The following is a 21,276-nucleotide window of genomic DNA, read 5'->3' as shown; positions in this document are numbered from 1 at the left end:
CTAGGATGTAGAAGATTACTTTAAAGGGCAGATTCATTTGCACGTGACCATAGAACAGCAATTTCGGAATCTTATTTCTACATGCAGCTCCATAGACTGTGCACAGAAAATCACTGAGACACACATCCTTCAAAGCTGCAGGAAATCTTTCTATCAACCGCTTGTGGCTAATTAAATGGGACCCAAGTGTCTTCATCCATTCCCTTTTTCTCTTATTATTTCTGCATTCTATACGGATTTACGGGTGTGATACATGTTGCTGGTGTTTGGGATGCTGGTGGTAACATGACCAAGCCCGGCATTCCGAATATTAGACTGTTTTTGGGGTCAATTTACTAATTCCCCTCCCCCCCTCAATCCCCCATCCACACCCTAACCCTAACTCTCCCTTGTTGGTGGTTAGGATTGAATCTAGGGGGGTGGAGATGGTGTAGTATGGCTGACCGGCGGTCAGGAGACCGCATGTCAGCATACCGATGCCGGGATCCCGTCAGCATATCGACGTCAAGATCCCGGTGGGGAGAGGCGAGTGCAGGACACCCACGAGTGGAAATAGTCCCTGTTGGTCGGCATGCCACCATCGGGATAGTGAGGGGCTGGAATTTTGGTGAAGGTCATGTGACTGTCGGTCTCCCGACCGCCGGTCACATGAATACCACCTTGGTGGAGGCTATAGCTAAATTTTGAGGGGAGGGGGGTTAGTGGCTACTGCTAACTACTCCCCTAGTGCCTAACCCACCCTCCCCATGGCCCTAACCCTAAAGCCCACCCTTATACTTACCGGCGAGATGTCAGCTGTCACAAAATCCTCAAAATTTATCCCAGCTGCAGATCTCCTAGTCTAAATGAATTTGCGCACACAAATCATTTATTTTGACATTATAGGGTGAATGCAATTGTTAATTGTGCCGGCCACCATTAGATAATGCACAAAGTAACAATTTAACTGTTGCTCCGTTCGGCTATGACTGGCTACCGGCGCTGGTATTTCAGCTTGCACTCCCCAGCGGTGATGAGATGAGTGAAGAGTGACCCGTTTGAGCACTCAAATGGGACTTTTCACATTGCACCCATTAGTTTTGTCTGATTTAGACACTTTATGCGGATAAAACAGACTTCCTTGGGTTCGATCAGTGCAAAAATAAAAAAAACTATTGAATTGCGCTCCGTGTTCTCCCATCACTTTCAACAGGAGACTGGGTGCCACTGCACTCACCATTCCCAGGGGTTTGGGTGCGGTGGCCTGTGACCACCAAACTCAAATATACCAAACAGAAAACCCAGCACTCTCCTAAGCAGCTTCATTCACCTTAATGCTTTAATATACATCTGAATAAACAATGGGGTTTTGGTTTATGAATTGTACAATGCATGTAAGCTTGCGGCCCACTCCACGGGACCCCATTTCACCGCATGTCCTACTCTATCACATAAAATTTCACATAGATTTCATAGAAACCTGGCAACTGCTGTCTCATAGAGGTATATTAAAGCATTAAGGTGAATGAATCTGCTTAGGAGAAGGCTGGGTTTTTGGTTTGGTATATATATATATATATATATATAGATATACCAAACCAAAAACCCAGCCCTCTATATATATATATCCTTGGAAAGTCCTGCACTCTCATCAATACACAGTAACGACGGCGGGTGCTCCTAATGACCAAATAGGCCACCAATATACCGCAACTACCACCTAGGTGGAAGGTGCACTTACGCCCAGAAATCAGTCTCTGAAATCACTTGTGGATTCAATTTTATTTTATTCAGGTTCACTGTTGATGCCGTTTTTCATCGACGTTTCGGTCCATATGAGGACCTTTATCAAGATTGGCACTTAAAACACCTATACAATCAGAAACAATTAAAATCAATATGTATAAGAAACCAGATTATTCAACACCAGCACCACCAGTGCCTCCCAGGCCCTAAAGACTGTCACCAAACAGCATAATCATGCTTTAATAGAAAACTCAATCCGTGTGTGATTTAGAGACGCCTCCACCCTTAGATATCACCTTACACTGAGTAAATATTTCGTCTCAACAAATAGTTACCTGGACAACATACTAGGTCACACTGATGTGCTAGATTGCTTCTTCAACACAGTGAGGATGCTGTAAAAAATGATAGCCTATTAGATAAATTTCCAAGTCACTAAATAGTGTAAGACCAACACCTGGGGCCACCCATTAAGCATCATACCTAGTCTTTTATTAGAACAGCACATGGCAGCTGAAGGCTCAATGCATATTTCCAACACTAAATCTGTAATTGAAAGGCAAAAAAAAGAAATGATCACCAACCATAGTCCTAGGTCAGAGGGTAGCTGCAGGAGAACCATACTCACTGTTCAAGTGTCCAGAGCCAAATGAGAGCTGCATATTGTTCAGCCTCAGCTGACAGCTATTTAAGGGTCAGCCACAGGAAGTGCCAATTAGGGAAATTAACAATGACTAAACCACGCTGCAGAAAAACTGCTGCTCAAAAATCACAACCAGACCCGCTGGACAAATGCAGTCAAGCCTAAGAGTCAGGCTATTAATGTATCGCTACGATAGCCAAATTGGCACTTCCTGTGGCTGACCCTTAAATAGCTGTCAGCTGAGGCTGAACAATATGCAGCTCTCATTTGGCTCTGGACACTTGAACAGTGAGTATGGTTCTCCTGCAGCTACCCTCTGACCTAGGACTATGGTTGGTGATCATTTCTTTTTTTTGCCTTTCAATTACAGATTTAGTGTTGGAAATATGCATTGAGCCTTCAGCTGCCATGTGCTGTTCTAATAAAAGACTAGGTATGATGCTTAATGGGTGGCCCCAGGTGTTGGTCTTACACTATTTAGTGACTTGGAAATTTATCTAATAGGCTATCATTTTTTACAGCATCCTCACTGTGTTGAAGAAGCAATCTAGCACATCAGTGTGACCTAGTATGTTGTCCAGGTAACTATTTGTTGAGACGAAATATTTACTCAGTGTAAGGTGATATCTAAGGGTGGAGGCGTCTCTAAATCACACACGGATTGAGTTTTCTATTAAAGCATGATTATGCTGTTTGGTGACAGTCTTTAGGGCCTGGGAGGCACTGGTGGTGCTGGTGTTGAATAATCTGGTTTCTTATACATATTGATTTTAATTGTTTCTGATTGTATAGGTGTTTTAAGTGCCAATCTTGATAAAGGTCCTCATATGGACCGAAACGTCGATGAAAAACGGCATCAACAGTGAACCTGAATAAAATAAAATTGAATCCACAAGTGATTTCAGAGACTGATTTCTGGGCGTGAGTGCACCTTCCACCTAGGTGGTAGTTGCGGTATATATATATATATAATACAGATGTGTTAAGTGGAAAATTTGGGACATTGAAAGGCAAATACAGAAAACCTTCATACTATTTAGGATGCAAGTTCAGTTGATAGTAAAATACATCAGTAAAATTGGGAGTTTTGCATTTTAACAGAACCAGAGAAACAGAAGCTGCTGCCAAAGAACTTTGCATCTGGAGACATGAAATCTGATAGAAAACACTGCACGTACATCGTGTATTTACTAACATAGGATATATGGTATATACATGGTATAACTTACACCATAATGTAAATGACAAGTTACCGAGGATTTCTGTGGCCACATGTTATACATGTCACCGTCTCCTTATTTCTTGATCTCTCTCCTCAGCGATAGATGAGCGGTTCTTTACCCCGGTAACAATGGGGGCGATTTTTCAAAGTTCTGTGAGAGATATAGTGGAGTGAGGAATAAATACCAACCAATCCTGTCATTTTTAATACACATCCTATACCATGACAGTTAGGAACTGATTGGTTGGTACTTTATCTCTCTCCACTTTATATTGTACTTTACTCAAAGCTTTGATACATTTCCCCTAATAACTCAATTCCATGCTCTTTGGCCCTCATTCCGAGTTGTTCGCTCGTTATTTTTCCTCGCATCGGTGCGATTAGTCGCAAACTGCGCATGCACAATGTTCGCAGTGCGCCTGCGCCAAGTAAATTTGCTAAAAAGTTTGGTATTTTACTAACGGCTTAACAGAGAAATTTCTTCGTTCTGGTGATCGGAGTGTGGTTGACAGGAAGTGGGTGTTTCTGGGCGGAAACTGTCCGTTTCATGGGTGTGTGCGGAAAAAAAGCACCTGTTTATGGAAAAAACGCAGGAGTGTCTGAAGAAACAGAGGAGTGTCTGGGCGAACGCTGGGTGTGTTTGTGACGTCAAACCAGGAACGAAACTGACTGAACTGATCGCAGATGCCGAGTAAGTGTGGAGCTACTCAGAAACTGCTAAGAAGTAGAGATGAGCGGGTTCGGTTTCTTTGAATCCGAACCCGCACGAACTTCACTTTTTTTTCCACGGGTCCGAGCGACTCGGATCTTCCCGCCTTGCTCGGTTAACCCGAGCGCGCCCGAACGTCATCATGACGCTGTCGGATTCTCGCGAGGCTCGGATTCTATCGCGAGACTCGGATTCTATATAAGGAGCCGCGCGTCGCCGCCATTTTCACTCGTGCATTGAGATTGATAGGGAGAGGACGTGTCTGGCGTCCTCTCCATTAGAATAGAGATAGATAGATTAGATAGAGAGAGATTGTGCAGAGTCGCAGACAGAGTTAGTTTACCACAGTCAGTGACCAGTGCAGTTGCTAGTTAACTTTTATTTAATATAATATATCCGTTCACTTCTCTCTGCTATATCCGTTCTCTGCCTGAAAAAAAAAACGATACACAGCACAGTCAGTCACACAGTGTGACTCAGTCTGTGTGCACTCAGCTCAGCCCAGTGTGCTGCACAGTCATCAATGTATAAATTAAAAGCTTATAATTAATTGTGGGGGAGACTGGGGAGCACTGCAGGTTGTTAGCAGGAGCCAGGAGTACAATTATATTAATTAACAGTGCACACTTTTGCTGCAGGAGTGGTGACCAGTGCCTGACCACCAGTATAGTATTGTTGTATACTACTAATATCTCTTTAAATATCAACCAGTCTATATTAGCAGCAGACACAGTACAGTGCGGTAGTTCACGGCTGTGGCTACCTCTGTGTCGGCACACGGCAGGCAGTCCGTCCGACCAGAATTGTATTATTTATTATTATATACCTACCACCTAACCGTGGTTTTTTTTTCATTCTTTATACCGTCATAGTGTCATCCTAATTGTTACGAGTATACTACTATCTCTTTATCAACCAGTGTACAGTGCGGTAGTTCACGGCTGTGGCTACCTCTGTGTCGGCACACGGCAGGCAGTCCGTCCGACCAGAATTGTATTATTTATTATTATATACCTACCACCTAACCGTGGTTTTTTTTTCATTCTTTATACCGTCATAGTGTCATCCTAATTGTTACGAGTATACTACTATCTCTTTATCAACCAGTGTACAGTGCGGTAGTTCACGGCTGTGGCTACCTCTGTGTCGGCACACGGCAGGCAGTCCGTCCGACCAGAATTGTATTATTTATTATTATATACCTACCACCTAACCGTGGTTTTTTTTTCATTCTTTATACCGTCATAGTGTCATCCTAATTGTTACGAGTATACTACTATCTCTTTATCAACCAGTGTACAGTGCGGTAGTTCACGGCTGTGGCTACCTCTGTGTCGGCACACGGCAGGCAGTCCGTCCGACCAGAATTGTATTATTTATTATTATATACCTACCACCTAACCGTGGTTTTTTTTTCATTCTTTATACCGTCATAGTGTCATCCTAATTGTTACGAGTATACTACTATCTCTTTATCAACCAGTGTACAGTGCGGTAGTTCACGGCTGTGGCTACCTCTGTGTCGGCACACGGCAGGCAGTCCGTCCGACCAGAATTGTATTATTTATTATTATATACCTACCACCTAACCGTGGTTTTTTTTTCATTCTTTATACCGTCATAGTGTCATCCTAATTGTTACGAGTATACTACTATCTCTTTATCAACCAGTGTACAGTGCGGTAGTTCACGGCTGTGGCTACCTCTGTGTCGGCACACGGCAGGCAGTCCGTCCGACCAGAATTGTATTATTTATTATTATATACCTACCACCTAACCGTGGTTTTTTTTTCATTCTTTATACCGTCATAGTGTCATCCTAATTGTTACGAGTATACTACTATCTCTTTATCAACCAGTGTACAGTGCGGTAGTTCACGGCTGTGGCTACCTCTGTGTCGGCAGTCGGCAGGCAGTCCGTCCATCCATAATTGTATTATTATTATAATATATACCACCTAACCGTGGTTTTTTTTTCATTCTTTATACCGTCATAGTGTCATACTAGTTGTTACGAGTATACTACTATCTCTTTATCAACCAGTGTACAGTGCGGTAGTTCACGGCTGTGGCTACCTCTGTGTCGGCAGTCGGCAGGCAGTCCGTCCATCCATAATTGTATTATTATTATAATATATACCACCTAACTGTGGTTTTTTTTGCATTCTTTATACCGTCGTCATAGTGTCATACTAGTTGTTACGAGTATACTACTATCTCTTTATCAACCAGTGTACAGTGCGGTAGTTCACGGCTGTGGCTACCTCTGTGTCGGCAGTCGGCAGGCAGTCCGTCCATCCATAATTGTATTATTATTATAATATATACCACCTAACCGTGGTTTTTTTTTCATTCTTTATACCGTCGTCATAGTGTCATACTAGTTGTTACGAGTATACTACTATCTCTTTATCAACCAGTGTACAGTGCGGTAGTTCACGGCTGTGGCTACCTCTGTGTCGGCAGTCGGCAGGCAGTCCGTCCATCCATAATTGTATTATTATTATAATATATACCACCTAACCGTGGTTTTTTTATACCACCTAACCGTGGCAGTCCGTCCATAATTGTATACTAGTATCCAATCCATCCATCTCCATTGTTTACCTGAGGTGCCTTTTAGTTCTGCCTATAAAATATGGAGAACAAAAAAGTTGAGGTTCCAAAATTAGGGAAAGATCAAGATCCACTTCCACCTCGTGCTGAAGCTGCTGCCACTAGTCATGGCCGAGACGATGAAATGCCAGCAACGTCGTCTGCCAAGGCCGATGCCCAATGTCATAGTACAGAGCATGTCAAATCCAAAACACCAAATATCAGAAAAAAAAGGACTCCAAAACCTAAAATAAAATTGTCGGAGGAGAAGCGTAAACTTGCCAATATGCCATTTACCACACGGAGTGGCAAGGAACGGCTGAGGCCCTGGCCTATGTTCATGGCTAGTGGTTCAGCTTCACATGAGGATGGAAGCACTCAGCCTCTCGCTAGAAAACTGAAAAGACTCAAGCTGGCAAAAGCACCGCAAAGAACTGTGCGTTCTTTGAAATCCCAAATCCACAAGGAGAGTCCAATTGTGTCGTTTGCGATGCCTGACCTTCCCAACACTGGACGTGAAGAGCATGCGCCTTCCACTATTTGCATGCCCCCTGCAAGTGCTGGAAGGAGCACCCGCAGTCCAGTTCCTGATAGTCAGATTGAAGATGTCAGTGTTGAAGTACACCAGGATGAGGAGGATATGGGTGTTGCTGGCGCTGGGGAGGAAATTGACCAGGAGGATTCTGATGGTGAGGTGGTTTGTTTAAGTCAGGCACCCGGGGAGACACCTGTTGTCCGTGGGAGGAATATGGCCGTTGACATGCCAGGTGAAAATACCAAAAAAATCAGCTCTTCGGTGTGGAGGTATTTCACCAGAAATGCGGACAACAGGTGTCAAGCCGTGTGTTCCCTTTGTCAAGCTGTAATAAGTAGGGGTAAGGACGTTAACCACCTCGGAACATCCTCCCTTATACGTCACCTGCAGCGCATTCATAATAAGTCAGTGACAAGTTCAAAAACTTTGGGTGACAGCGGAAGCAGTCCACTGACCAGTAAATCCCTTCCTCTTGTAACCAAGCTCACGCAAACCACCCCACCAACTCCCTCAGTGTCAATTTCCTCCTTCCCCAGGAATGCCAATAGTCCTGCAGGCCATGTCACTGGCAAGTCTGACGAGTCCTCTCCTGCCTGGGATTCCTCCGATGCATCCTTGCGTGTAACGCCTACTGCTGCTGGCGCTGCTGTTGTTGCCGCTGGGAGTCGATGGTCATCCCAGAGGGGAAGTCGTAAGCCCACTTGTACTACTTCCAGTAAGCAATTGACTGTTCAACAGTCCTTTGCGAGGAAGATGAAATATCACAGCAGTCATCCTACTGCAAAGCGGATAACTGAGTCCTTGACAACTATGTTGGTGTTAGACGTGCGTCCGGTATCCGCCGTTAGTTCACAGGGAACTAGACAATTTATTGAGGCAGTGTGCCCCCGTTACCAAATACCATCTAGGTTCCACTTCTCTAGGCAGGCGATACCGAGAATGTACACGGACGTCAGAAAAAGACTCACCAGTGTCCTAAAAAATGCAGTTGTACCCAATGTCCACTTAACCACGGACATGTGGACAAGTGGAGCAGGGCAGGGTCAGGACTATATGACTGTGACAGCCCACTGGGTAGATGTATGGACTCCCGCCGCAAGAACAGCAGCGGCGGCACCAGTAGCAGCATCTCGCAAACGCCAACTCTTTCCTAGGCAGGCTACGCTTTGTATCACCGCTTTCCAGAATACGCACACAGCTGAAAACCTCTTACGGCAACTGAGGAAGATCATCGCGGAATGGCTTACCCCAATTGGACTCTCCTGTGGATTTGTGGCATCGGACAACGCCAGCAATATTGTGTGTGCATTAAATATGGGCAAATTCCAGCACGTCCCATGTTTTGCACATACCTTGAATTTGGTGGTGCAGAATTTTTTAAAAAACGACAGGGGCGTGCAAGAGATGCTGTCGGTGGCCAGAAAAATTGCGGGACACTTTCGGCGTACAGGCACCACGTACAGAAGACTGGAGCACCACCAAAAACTACTGAACCTGCCCTGCCATCATCTGAAGCAAGAAGTGGTAACGAGGTGGAATTCAACCCTCTATATGCTTCAGAGGTTGGAGGAGCAGCAAAAGGCCATTCAAGCCTATACAATTGAGCACGATATAGGAGATGGAATGCACCTGTCTCAAGTGCAGTGGAGAATGATTTCAACGTTGTGCAAGGTTCTGATGCCCTTTGAACTTGCCACACGTGAAGTCAGTTCAGACACTGCCAGCCTGAGTCAGGTCATTCCCCTCATCAGGCTTTTGCAGAAGAAGCTGGAGGCATTGAAGAAGGAGCTAACACGGAGCGATTCCGCTAGGCATGTGGGACTTGTGGATGCAGCCCTTAATTCGCTTAACAAGGATTCACGGGTGGTCAATCTGTTGAAATCAGAGCACTACATTTTGGCCACCGTGCTCGATCCTAGATTTAAAGCCTACCTTGGATCTCTCTTTCCGGCAGACACAGGTCTGCTGGGGTTGAAAGACCTGCTGGTGACAAAATTGTCAAGTCAAGCGGAACGCGACCTGTCAACATCTCCTCCTTCACATTCTCCCGCAACTGGGGGTGCGAGGAAAAGGCTCAGAATTCCGAGCCCACCCGCTGGCGGTGATGCAGGGCAGTCTGGAGCGACTGCTGATGCTGACATCTGGTCCGGACTGAAGGACCTGACAACGATTACGGACATGTCGTCTACTGTCACTGCATATGATTCTCTCAACATTGATAGAATGGTGGAGGATTATATGAGTGACCGCATCCAAGTAGGCACGTCACACAGTCCGTACTTATACTGGCAGGAAAAAGAGGCAATTTGGAGGCCCTTGCACAAACTGGCTTTATTCTACCTAAGTTGCCCTCCCACAAGTGTGTACTCCGAAAGAGTGTTTAGTGCCGCCGCTCACCTTGTCAGCAATCGGCGTACGAGGTTACATCCAGAAAATGTGGAGAAGATGATGTTCATTAAAATGAATTATAATCAATTCCTCCGCGGAGACATTGACCAGCAGCAATGGCCTCCACAAAGTACACAGGGAGCTGAGATGGTGGATTCCAGTGGGGACGAATTGATAATCTGTGAGGAGGGGGATGTACACGGTGATATATCGGAGGGTGAAGATGAGGTGGACATCTTGCCTCTGTAGAGCCAGTTTGTGCAAGGAGAGATTAATTGCTTCTTTTTTGGGGGGGGTCCAAACCAACCCGTCATATCAGTCACAGTCGTGTGGCAGACCCTGTCACTGAAATGATGGGTTGGTTAAAGTGTGCATGTCCTGTTTTGTTTATACAACATAAGGGTGGGTGGGAGGGCCCAAGGATAATTCCATCTTGCACCTCTTTTTTCTTTTCTTTTTCTTTGCATCATGTGCTGATTGGGGAGGGTTTTTTGGAAGGGACATCCTGCGTGACACTGCAGTGCCACTCCTAGATGGGCCCGGTGTTTGTGTCGGCCACTAGGGTCGCTAATCTTACTCACACAGCTACCTCATTGCGCCTCTTTTTTTCTTTGCGTCATGTGCTGTTTGGGGAGGGTTTTTTGGAAGGGACATCCTGCGTGACACTGCAGTGCCACTCCTAGATGTGCCCGGTGTTTGTGTCGGCCACTAGGGTCGCTAATCTTACTCACACAGTCAGCTACCTCATTGCGCCTCTTTTTTTCTTTGCGTCATGTGCTGTTTGGGGAGGGTTTTTTGGAAGGGCCATCCTGCGTGACACTGCAGTGCCACTCCTAGATGGGCCCGGTGTTTGTGTCGGCCACTAGGGTCGCTTATCTTACTCACACAGCGACCTCGGTGCAAATTTTAGGACTAAAAATAATATTGTGAGGTGTGATGTGTTCAGAATAGGCTGAAAATGAGTGTAAATTATGTTTTTTGAGGTTAATAATACTTTGGGATCAAAATTACCCCCAAATTCTATGATTTAAGCTGTTTTTTAGGGTTTTTTTAAAAAAACACCCGAATCCAAAACACACCCGAATCCGACAAAAAAAATTCGGTGAGGTTTTGCCAAAACGCGGTCGAACCCAAAACACGGCCGCGGAACCGAACCCAAAACCAAAACACAAAACCCAAAAAATTTCCGGCGCTCATCTCTACTAAGAAGTGTCTATTCGTAATTCTGCTAATCTTGTGTTCGCAATTTTGATAAGCTTAGATTCATTCCCAGTAGGCGGCGGCTTAGCGTGTGCAATGCTGCTAAAAGCAGCTTGCGAGCGAACAACTCGGAATAAGGGACTATGGGGGTAATTCCAAGTTGATCGCAGCAGGAAATTTTTTAGCAGTTGGGCAAAACCATGTGCACTGCAGGGGAGGCAGATATAACAGGTGCATAGAGAGTTAGATTTGGGTGGGTTATTTTGTTTCTGTTCAAGGTAAATACTGGCTGCTTTATTTTTACACTGCAAATTAGATTGCAGACTGAACACACCCAAATCTAACTCTCTCTGCACATGTTATATCTGCCCCCCTGCAGTGCACATGGTTTTGCCCAGTTGCTAAAAAATATTCTGCTGCGATCAACTTGGAATTACCCCCTATGTGCACAGAAGCAACAGCAAAAGCCTCCCTAGCTGTGAGTGTAATTCAGACCTGATAGTTAGGGTGCATTTTTTGCATCCCTGCAATCAGGTAGTCGTCGCCTATAGGGGGAGGGTATGGAGTGTGTGCAGGGGTGCATTCATTTTAGCTGCAGAGCTACACAAACATCACTTTGTGCAGTCTCTGCTCTGCCCAGGACTTACTCACCTGCTGCGATGATTGGGGCTGGAGCTGACGTCAGAAACCCTCCCTGCAGTGCAAACGCCTGGTCCCTCCTGCATTTTTCTGGACACTGCTTGAAAACGGTCAGTTCCCACAAATGGCCTCTTCCTGTCAATCTCCTTCCGATCGCCCATGCATTCGTAATTTTCGCACCATCCCGTCGCTGACCGGCGATCCCCGTTGCTGCGGTCCGTCACACCTGCGCATTGCGCTGCATATGCATGTGCAGTTCAGGCTGTGAGAAAACACACAGCAGCGATCAGGTCTGAATTAAACTCCCCCCCCCCCCCCCGGTATGGGTCCGGTATGTGTTACAGGCAGACAGAATGCTGGCTGTTAGTATCCCGAAAGCGGCATCCTGTCTGCCAGAATACCGTCAGCGGGCCAGGGAGTCACCAAGCGGGCTTACTGCGCTCTCTACAAGTTCTATTCCCACTCGTGTGGCGGCGTGACCCACCTCCAGAGTGGGAAATAGGGGCGGGTGTCGGGCTGGCGTCCCCCTGTAAAATACCAGTTGTCGGGATTCTGGTGTTGGTGTGTCCTGATCGCCAGCATTTCAACTGCATCCCCTGTAAACAGCTTGTGTACAGTATTTGTCATTTTCAGTTTTGATATAAATAAATAGGATAAAAATATTCCTTATCAATATCTTTCAGCTGTTTCTAGCTGTAAAGCACACTTACCTACTTTGCTGCCCCCTGGCATCATGATCGAATCATCGTGGCTCCGCCCCCCCACTATACAGTGCCAAGAAAAGAGGCGCTGCATAGCGGGGGGGGGGAGCTACATTGACGTGATTCAGCGCGAATCGCGTCATTGGACCCCCTCAGACTGCACACTTGTTCTCTGCTGAAGGAGAGGAGGCCAAGGAGGGTCGTGGAGGGGCAGCATGGAAAGCGGGAGACTTACCCACCTTTCCGGGGAGTCGGGAGGGCCACCTGATTTTCGGGAGCCTCCCGGCCATTCCGGAAGGGTAGGCAAGTATGCTGTAAAGTGAAACCAAAGAATGAGAAATATGGGGCAGGATGTAATGGAGTCTGTGTTCCCACGGGGTGTAGGGACATACTGGGTAATCCATTAGGAGGTCTGTAATTGTAACAATGTTAAAAAAATCCCTGTGTCAGATTTTGCACGTGTACGACTATGTATTGTATAGTTACGTGAGGACTTTTTTATCAGATAAATACTGTAAGTATTTATCTTGTGCTTGTGCAAGATTCTAATTACTGCTGGAGATAACAGAGCCATCCATTGTTTTGGTACTGTTTCCAAAATGATCAGAGCGGGGTTTTTTTGTTTTTTTTTGTTAGATGTGGACACCTTATTTTCCACGATAGTTTTAGATCTATTCATTATATTGATAATGCAGGAAACATCACAGATGGAAAATGGTCAGAACGACAACTTCAGAATGTCAATACTCAAAATACGACAAACCGGTAATGACGACATGTTCAGTATGTCAACATATTCATAATTGTGGCTTTTGACGTTCGCAGGGCCGTTGAATGAGAACAGCGCTGGGCCCAGGTACTGCAAGGGGGGATGGAGTGTGGCCTAAGCAGGTGCCCATGTACCCCATCAGTAGCTCCAGAACCCAAGAGTTCTTCCTGGGAGAACAATTGCATTAGGAGAGTTTTTGCAGCACTTGATAACTGGAGTGAGGAAGATGTTGCCAGGTATCTATTAATATAGCTATTGCTACAATGTGGTCGCCTGGAATAAAATCACTATTATGTAAAAAGAAGGAGATGCAATTATGATCTGGATTTCTACCTCTACTTATTTTAGCTTGACAGATGTCTTGACATGTTTTCTGGGTTGGGGTAAAACATTGCACATATAACGGTTGCATCTGTTTGTCTCTGAATTTTTGCTTTAACACATAGAATGCCATCCTTATCCATCTACTCAAACACATACATCATGATTGTCATTGTACAGTACTTTACTTATCATCATCATCATCATCATCATCATCATCTCCAACATCATCCCCCTGAAGAGTAGGAATAGGATGAACTCACAAAGCAGCAGCCTCAATTTCTAACACCCCTTTTCCACTAATATACTGGGTCTGTCCCGGGATTTTTTACCCGCCATTTTGCCATCTTGTACCCAGCTCAGGCCCCGTTTCCACTGCACCCTCATCCAAGGTTTTTCCCAGGTCGCCTCCGTTTCCACTCAACCTGGGTAAGCCCAGCAAAACCTGTGTATGTCATTAAAAATGGACTTTATGCCCAGTGTCCTGACCTCCTTCAAGCCTTCTCTCTCCTGACCTGTGTGCTCTGGGTGAGTATATCAGAAGCCAGTGGCATTTTCAATTGCCTACAGCACTCATCTAATGCGGCTCCATCACATACGAGCGCTCCCGGCGTGACTAGGTAATCCGTCCGCCTAGTCACTCCGGGAGCGCACAGAGATGCTCCCATTCTAGTGAATGAGATGCGTGCGTGTCACGGACGCACACGTGCCCCTGAAGTGGCGATAGGGGTGCCTGGGCGGGCACGCCCAGGCACAGATGGAGCTATGATTAGCGTGGCTCCATCTGTAGGTCAAAAAAATGGAAGAGCTGTTTCCGCTGCAGTGTTACTGGGTTTTACCGTCTAAAAACCCTGCTCGCTACCCGGGAAGAAATGTATTTATTTATTTATTTATTAACAGTTTCTTATATAGCACAGCATATTCCATTCCGCTTTACAATTAGAACAACAGTAATAGAACAAAACTGGGTAAAAACAGACAGACATAGAGGTAGGAAGGCCCTGCTCGCAAGCTTACAATCTATAGGGAAATAGGCATAGATACACAAGGATTGATGCTACCTATTGCATAATGGTCCACCAGATTGCTAGGTTCTTAATGGGTTGTATGATGATACCCCACAAAGTTATCCAAGTGTCAGGAGGGTGTGAGACTAAAGAAAGACAAGATATGTGATGTTATGAATACTCTACAGAGGATGTAATTAGATAGGGAAGCACTGAAGGTTATGTGGGTGGGTCTGGAATTTGATAGGCTTGTCTGAAGAGGTGAGTTTTCAGAGAACATTTAAAGGTTTGGAGACTAGAGGCGAGTCTTACTGTGCGTGGGAGGGCATTCCACAGAGTGGGTGAAGTCTGGCTAAAGTCCTGTAATTTTGAGTGTGAACAAGTAATGCGTGTGGATGAGAGACGCAGATCTTGTGCAGAGCGGAGAGGTCGGGTAGGGAGATATTTTGAGATGAGTGAAGAGATGTAAGTTGGTGTAGTTTGGTTAATAGCCTTGTATGTGAGTAAAAGTATTTTATATTTAATACGGTAGAATACCGGTAACCAATGGAGGGACTGACAGAGCGGATCTGCAGACGATGAACGTCTGGCAAGGAAGATTAGCCTCGCAGCTGCATTCAAAATGGATTGTAGTGGTGAGAGCTTATGTTTGGGAAGACCGGTCAGGAGACTATTACAATAATCAATGCGGGAGATAATGAGAGCATGGATTAGAGTTTTTGCTGTGTCTTGTGTAAGATAAGGGCGTATTTTGGATATGTTTCTTAGATGTATGTAACATGATCTTGAGACAGATTGAATGTGGGTAACAAAGGACAGTTCAGAGTCAAGAATGACACCTAGGCAGCGAGCTTGTGGGGTAGGGGTGATTGCAGAGTTCTCAACAGTGATAGAGATATCAGGTTGGAAACTACTATTGGCCGGTGGAAATATAATTAATTCTGTTTTGGAAATATTAAGTTTGAGGTGGCGAGATGTCATCCAAGATGAAATGGCAGAAAGGCATTCAGTGACACGGCCCAATACAGATGGTGACAAATCAGGGGAGGATAGGTAGATTTGAGTATCATCCGCATACAGATGGTACTGAAATCCGAAAGAGTTGATTAGTTTGCCAAGAGATGTGGTATAGATAGAGAAAAGCCGAGGACCTAGGACTGAGCCTTGCGGTACTCCAACTGAGAGAGGTAGCGAAGGAGAGGTGGAATCAGAGAAACGAACACTGAAGGAGCGATTAGATAGGTAGGATGAGAACCAAGAAAGGGCTGTGTCCTGAATACCTAGGGATTGTAGTGTTTGTATGAGAAGAGACTGGTCAACAGTGTCAAAAGCAGCAGAGAGATCAAGGAGAATAAGTAGAGAGAAATGTCCTTTAGATTTAGCAGTGACCAAATCATTCACTACCTTAGTCAATGCTGTCTCTGTGGAGTGTTGGGCACGAAATCCTGACTGAAGTGGGTCCAGTAGGCTGTGTGAGTTAAGAAAGTGTGTGAGGCGAGTGTAGGCAAGTTTCTCCAGTAGCTTGGAGGGGCATGGGAGCTGAGAGATGGGATGGTAGTTAGAGAGAGTGTTCGGGTCAGAGTTTTGTTTTTTCAGAATGGGAGTAATCACTGCATGCTTGTATAGAGAAGGAAAGATACCAGTAGACAGGGAGAGATTACAGATTTTCGTTAAGGTTGGGATGAGCACAGTAGACAGAGCTTTACTAATTTGTGAGGGTATAGAGTCAAGGGGAGAGGTATTAGAGTAGGCAGATGAAAAGAGTGCAGATACTTCATCTTCATTTGTAGGATCAAAGGAAGAGAAGGTGTTAGAGGGTTCAGGCAGGGAATTGAGCAGGTCACTTGCTGTGGAAGAGCATACCATTTCCCTAAGTCAATAGACTAGGGATCTTTTCCTTGGAGTCATTTCCACTGAGCCACATCCCAGGTAGACTCTGGTTTTTTAGGCAGTGGAAAAGGGGTATACTGTAATTCATTCGGTTTCCTCACATTTTGCAAATGTAAGAGAAATTGCTTAAGGGATGCCACCTGCTTCTACAGTTGCAGACTCCAATATGCCTGATGCATTACTCTTGGATACAATAGGGTTGATTCAGATGTGGGAAGATCTCCTAAAAGCACGCAATATACCAATGTTCGTGCACATGTGCAGGATCCATACTGTGTATGGTCCTGCATTGTTGGACACAGTAAGGCTGCAGATGTCACTTGGCAGCCTGCAGCTGTTTTGAGTCGGGGTGGTGACGGCAAGGGCCTCCGTCTCCATAAATGGAACCATGTTGCCTTTGTTTTGTGGTAGTGCCAAGGCCAGGATCTCCATCTTCCGATGGAACTGTCACATCATGTAACAGAGAAACCACTGAGGCGGTGACCGGAGAGCCAAGAGTATGTAGAGAGGCTCTCAGCCAAAAAACAAATGCTCCTTTTTGGCACTCAGTCACGTCACATGATTCCACCTGAAAAAGAAACCATATCTCAACAAATTCACATTGTATCAATACCTCAGACATTCACAATGATCATTCAATAGTTTGTGTCACCATCTACATGCATGTTAATGCCCCACATCATTGAACTTATACCACTTGTCTTTCCACGTTCCATATTATTTTGTCTGGTGTGTTTATGTAAAGCACATACTGGATTTCTGTGACTTTGGTTTTAGTCCCTATTTTCAATTGGCCATGGATTGTCCTAAATTTTGTAGCATTAAGCTCTACATTTCCAATTCCTTTAATTGTTATAGGATCACACATACTGTAGCTAACCACTCTTAATTGCTGCTGCAATGCCTCGTTGCTCCTTAGTCAATATACAATCTTTTCATTGACTGTCTGTGAAACTCAAAAATGACCCATCTTTGCTGTTGCACTTCTTATTCTACATAACATTTACATTATTCTGCTTACATTCAGATGCTTTGTGACATATTTTGTGACATACATAACACTGAATTCTATGGGATTCTTACTTTAAGTATGTAATCCAGCATTCTCAGCATTTAATTCAATTGGCAGATGTTCTTGGACTGTAGCAGTTTTGTCCTGACAATTTCTGTAGCTAGCTTAGCTGTGTTTACTTCCAGTGTCGCTACCATAAAGTTAAATGTAAGATTTAAGTTCTGTAACATTGCCATGGCGATTGTTTCATCATCTACCTGCAGTCCTACAGATGTAAATTGCTGGTCTACTGTATGGACTTTGAATTTTGTTAATGTAGTCACTCATAATTGTGCAATCACATAACTTTGTGTTGCATAGTACACGCCTCAGATTAATTCTTCTCATCAGAACTCCATCCTCATATGCTGACTGCAGTGCTGTCCACATGTCTTTTGCTGACATTTTCCCATGTATGATAAAAATGCTCATGTTAATCAACACTGAAGCCAACTGTTCTCATGAACAGTTACTGTAGCATCAGTGTCAACTGTAATTTTCCCAACCTTTCATCCCTATAGCAGATTTTCAAGTGGTGCAATTTTCTGCACATCTCTGTTAATAAACCCCATCATGGTTCTAGCTCCTTTACGTATGTTGCACTCTGACACAGTTATGCAACTTCACTTCTTTGGTTAACACACTGTACTGACACTGTGCTGGTACACTGTGTACTTACTTGTGTCTATGATGTCTGTATGCTGCTGGGAATGTTGGTGCTTGACTGGCGCTTGTTTTCCTGGGCCAATACCCTGTGGAATACAGTATGTGAGTGCATATGTAAGTGGTAACTGCAGCAATAGTGTGTATTTCTCTCTGTGGCGCTCACTCAGAGTAACAGGATGTGCAGACGCAGCACAGCAAACAGTGGCCATCTTGGTAAGACTTGATGCATCCCCAAAGAAGCATCATGAAGACTGCACAGTAGTGCTCTCCATATCTCAAGCAACACCTGTCTTGGAGCATTCCTAATATACTGTACGTACTTTGTGTTCTTTGTTAACCCTTTATTTGTTCATTGTTTTGTATGGCAGTCTGAGATAAAATGCAATAATAATGAGTCTTCCATATTATGATCAGTATAGTATGTTTTTATACAGCTTTGTCTCCATATAAAAATTGTCTAATATATAATCCATGTTGACTAGTTCATTGTATTAATATATTTCTGGATGTTATTTCTATAACTTACCCATCACTAATGTCTATAAAAAGATCAGCCCCTGGATGGTAAGTAGTGCTGGAGCCCCTGTTAGCAGATGCATAAATCGGGACATGTGGCCTCTCTATTGTGGGTCTAGCTATGACTAACACAGGATTCGGGTGGTTATTCCGAGTTGTTCGCTTGTTGCCGATTTTCGCTATGGAGCGATTAAGACAAAAATGCGCATGCGCATGGTACGCAGTGCGCATGTGCTAAGTAAATTTGCTCAAAACTTAGTAGATTTACTCACGGCCGAACAAAGACTTTTTATCGTTGAAGTGATCGTAGTGTGATTGACAGGAAGTGGGTGTTTCTGGGCGGAAACTGCCCGTTTTCTGGGAGTGTGCGGAAAAACGCAGGCATGTCAGGCAAAAACGCGGGAGTGTCTGGAGAAACGGGGGAGTGGTTGGCCGGACGCTGGGCGTGTGTGTGACGTCAGACCAGGAACGAAACGGCCTGAACTGATCGCTATTTGTGAGTAGGTCTGGAGCTACTTAGAAACTGCTAAGAAATTTATTTTCGCTATTTTGCGAATCTTTCATTCGCTATTCTGCTAAGCTAAGATACACTCCCAGAGGGCGGCGGCTTAGCGTGTGCAATGCTGCTAAAAGCAGCTAGCGAGCGAACAACTCGGAATGAGGGCTTTGGTTGGGGATTTAGAGGAAGGGGCATGCTGCTCATTTGTTTTACATTTATTTTGTGAGCTATGGGCCTAATTCAGACCTGATCCTGCTGTGCTGCAAATTTGCAGAGGTCTGCGATCAGATAGTCACCGCCCAGGGAGGGAAAACCGCCCCATACAAGTGTGCGAATGCATGTGTACGCCATGCGAATATTCTCACCGTCAAATGGTTTTTCCAGTCTGTGCAGTCTGTGTGTTGCCCAGGACTTACTCCTACAGTGAGGTACAAACAGGCTGATTGGGCCGGAGCTGACGTCACACACCCGCCCTGAAAACGCTTGGGAACGCCTGCGTTTTTCCTGACACTCCAGTTATCACCACCAAATGTCCTCTTCCGGTCAATCACCTTGCGAACTCCTGTGCAATCTAAATTTTTGCACCATCCTATTGCTGTTTGGCGACGCGCCTGCATGCGCAGTCATTCGATAATCGGTCGCTGTGTGATTTCGGACAACATCGATCCGGTCTGAATCGAGAACCATAAATGGTGTGAATTAAAGCTATGTACAGGACACAGAAAAAATAATGATTGGACTGTGGGCAGAATGTACCAAGTGTAAAATATACCTATTGCATGATTTCTTACCTGCCAGAGCAGCTCTTTTAGTGTAGAGCTGTCCTGGAAGAGGACTGACTTCTGTGTGTGCAACACAAGGGTCATATTGCATATGCAGGGCCACCATCAGGGGGGAAGGGACTGCCAGGACTCCAGTCCTGAGCCCAGACTGCATGGCAATGGTGTGGATTGGTGTGTATTGGAGGATGCCATAGAGGGACAGCACCATTGGAATTTTGAATTTAGAGCCGACCAAGAGCCATTCGGAGCTTGCAAACTGGCAGCCAATAACGAACAGCCAAAGCTCCAGATTGGCTGTCAGTCTGCAAGTTTCAATTGAATCTCAGATGGCTCCAAACGTGAATACTGTTGGTGCTATCGCTCTTTGGCTTTTTGCTCCCGACTCCTTCCCTGTGGTGCTGTTGTCTCAGCCTACCACCTATGGGTGACGCCTGATGTCCTGTGGCCATTTTCTGTCAACAGGCGCCCAGAACGGCAAGCTGTGGGAACTGCAGGGGAAGCTGAACATGAAGGGGCCCTGCCTATTCAGGCAGTCCCGGCCCCACAATTTCTGATGGAAACCCTGCGCATACGAGTAGGCCTTGACCTGTGCAAGTAAAAGCAATTGGAAGGGGGGGGGGGGGGTGCTGGGGGTGCTGGGGTGGGGGGGGGGTGCTGATGGATCTTTTGGGGACTTTATAGGAAAAGAGGAAAATAAGCTGCTATATTCTTTTGTAGACAATGCTTTGCTGCTCTTTGCTTCCCCCTCTTCCCGAGTACCCAGCTCGGGGGGCGTAGTTTCACAGAATGATGCAGTTGCGTCATGACGACATGATGCAATCACGTCATTCCGCAAAACTCTGCTCCCGAGCGGAGTACTGCTGACAAGTGGAGGGGGAGCCAAGCTACAGGAAGGGCCAAGTGGTCGGCGCGACGAGAGGCGGGCCCGAAGAGCTGGAAGAACCTCTTCAAACGTAAGTTTCTCTCTCTCTCTCTCTCTTTCCCCCCCTCCTCTGCCACCTGCCGTATTGTGTAAGATGGGGATACTTTCCTGGCTAATGTGGAAGATGGGGAAACTTGCCTGGCTAATGTGTAAGATGGGGACACTTGCCTGGCTAATGTGTAAGATGGGGACACTTGCTTGCCTAATGTGTAAAATGGGGACACTTGCCTGCTTAATGTATAAAATGGGGACACTTACCTGCCATAATGTGTAAAATGGGGTCTCTTGCCTTCCGTAATGTGTAAAATGGGGACACTTGCCTGCCGTATTGTGTATAATGGGGACTCTTGCCTGCCGTAATGTGTAAAAAGGGGACACTTGCCTGCCTAATCTGTAAAATGGGGACACTCGCCTGCCGTATTGTGTAAAATGGGGACTCTTGCCTGTCGTAATGTGTAAAATGGGGACACTCGCCTGCCGTATTGTGTAAAATGGG

General features: G+C 45.4%; 2 long non-coding RNA genes across 2 annotated transcripts; one reads left to right on the top strand and one right to left on the bottom strand.

Moving 5' to 3' along the window:
• Window positions 1-1,773: 1,773 nt before the first annotated feature.
• On the bottom strand, window positions 1,774-2,377 carry LOC134911091 (uncharacterized). The gene is made up of 4 exons (XR_010176314.1): window positions 2,354-2,377; window positions 2,209-2,271; window positions 2,061-2,120; window positions 1,774-1,849 (listed from the first exon to the last, which is right to left on the bottom strand). It is a non-coding gene; the product is annotated as an uncharacterized LOC134911091 (long non-coding RNA).
• Window positions 2,378-2,632: 255 nt separating this feature from the next.
• Window positions 2,633-3,236, top strand: LOC134911090 (uncharacterized). Its single transcript, XR_010176313.1, has 4 exons — window positions 2,633-2,656; window positions 2,739-2,801; window positions 2,890-2,949; window positions 3,161-3,236. It is a non-coding gene; the product is annotated as an uncharacterized LOC134911090 (long non-coding RNA).
• The last annotated feature ends 18,040 nt before the right edge of the window (window positions 3,237-21,276 follow it).

This window comes from Pseudophryne corroboree, chromosome 4 (assembly GCF_028390025.1).
Source record: "Pseudophryne corroboree isolate aPseCor3 chromosome 4, aPseCor3.hap2, whole genome shotgun sequence".
Taxonomy (NCBI): domain Eukaryota; kingdom Metazoa; phylum Chordata; class Amphibia; order Anura; family Myobatrachidae; genus Pseudophryne; species Pseudophryne corroboree.
The sequence above is the reverse complement of the archived record's forward strand: the minus strand, read 5'-3'. Positions and strand labels throughout refer to the sequence as shown.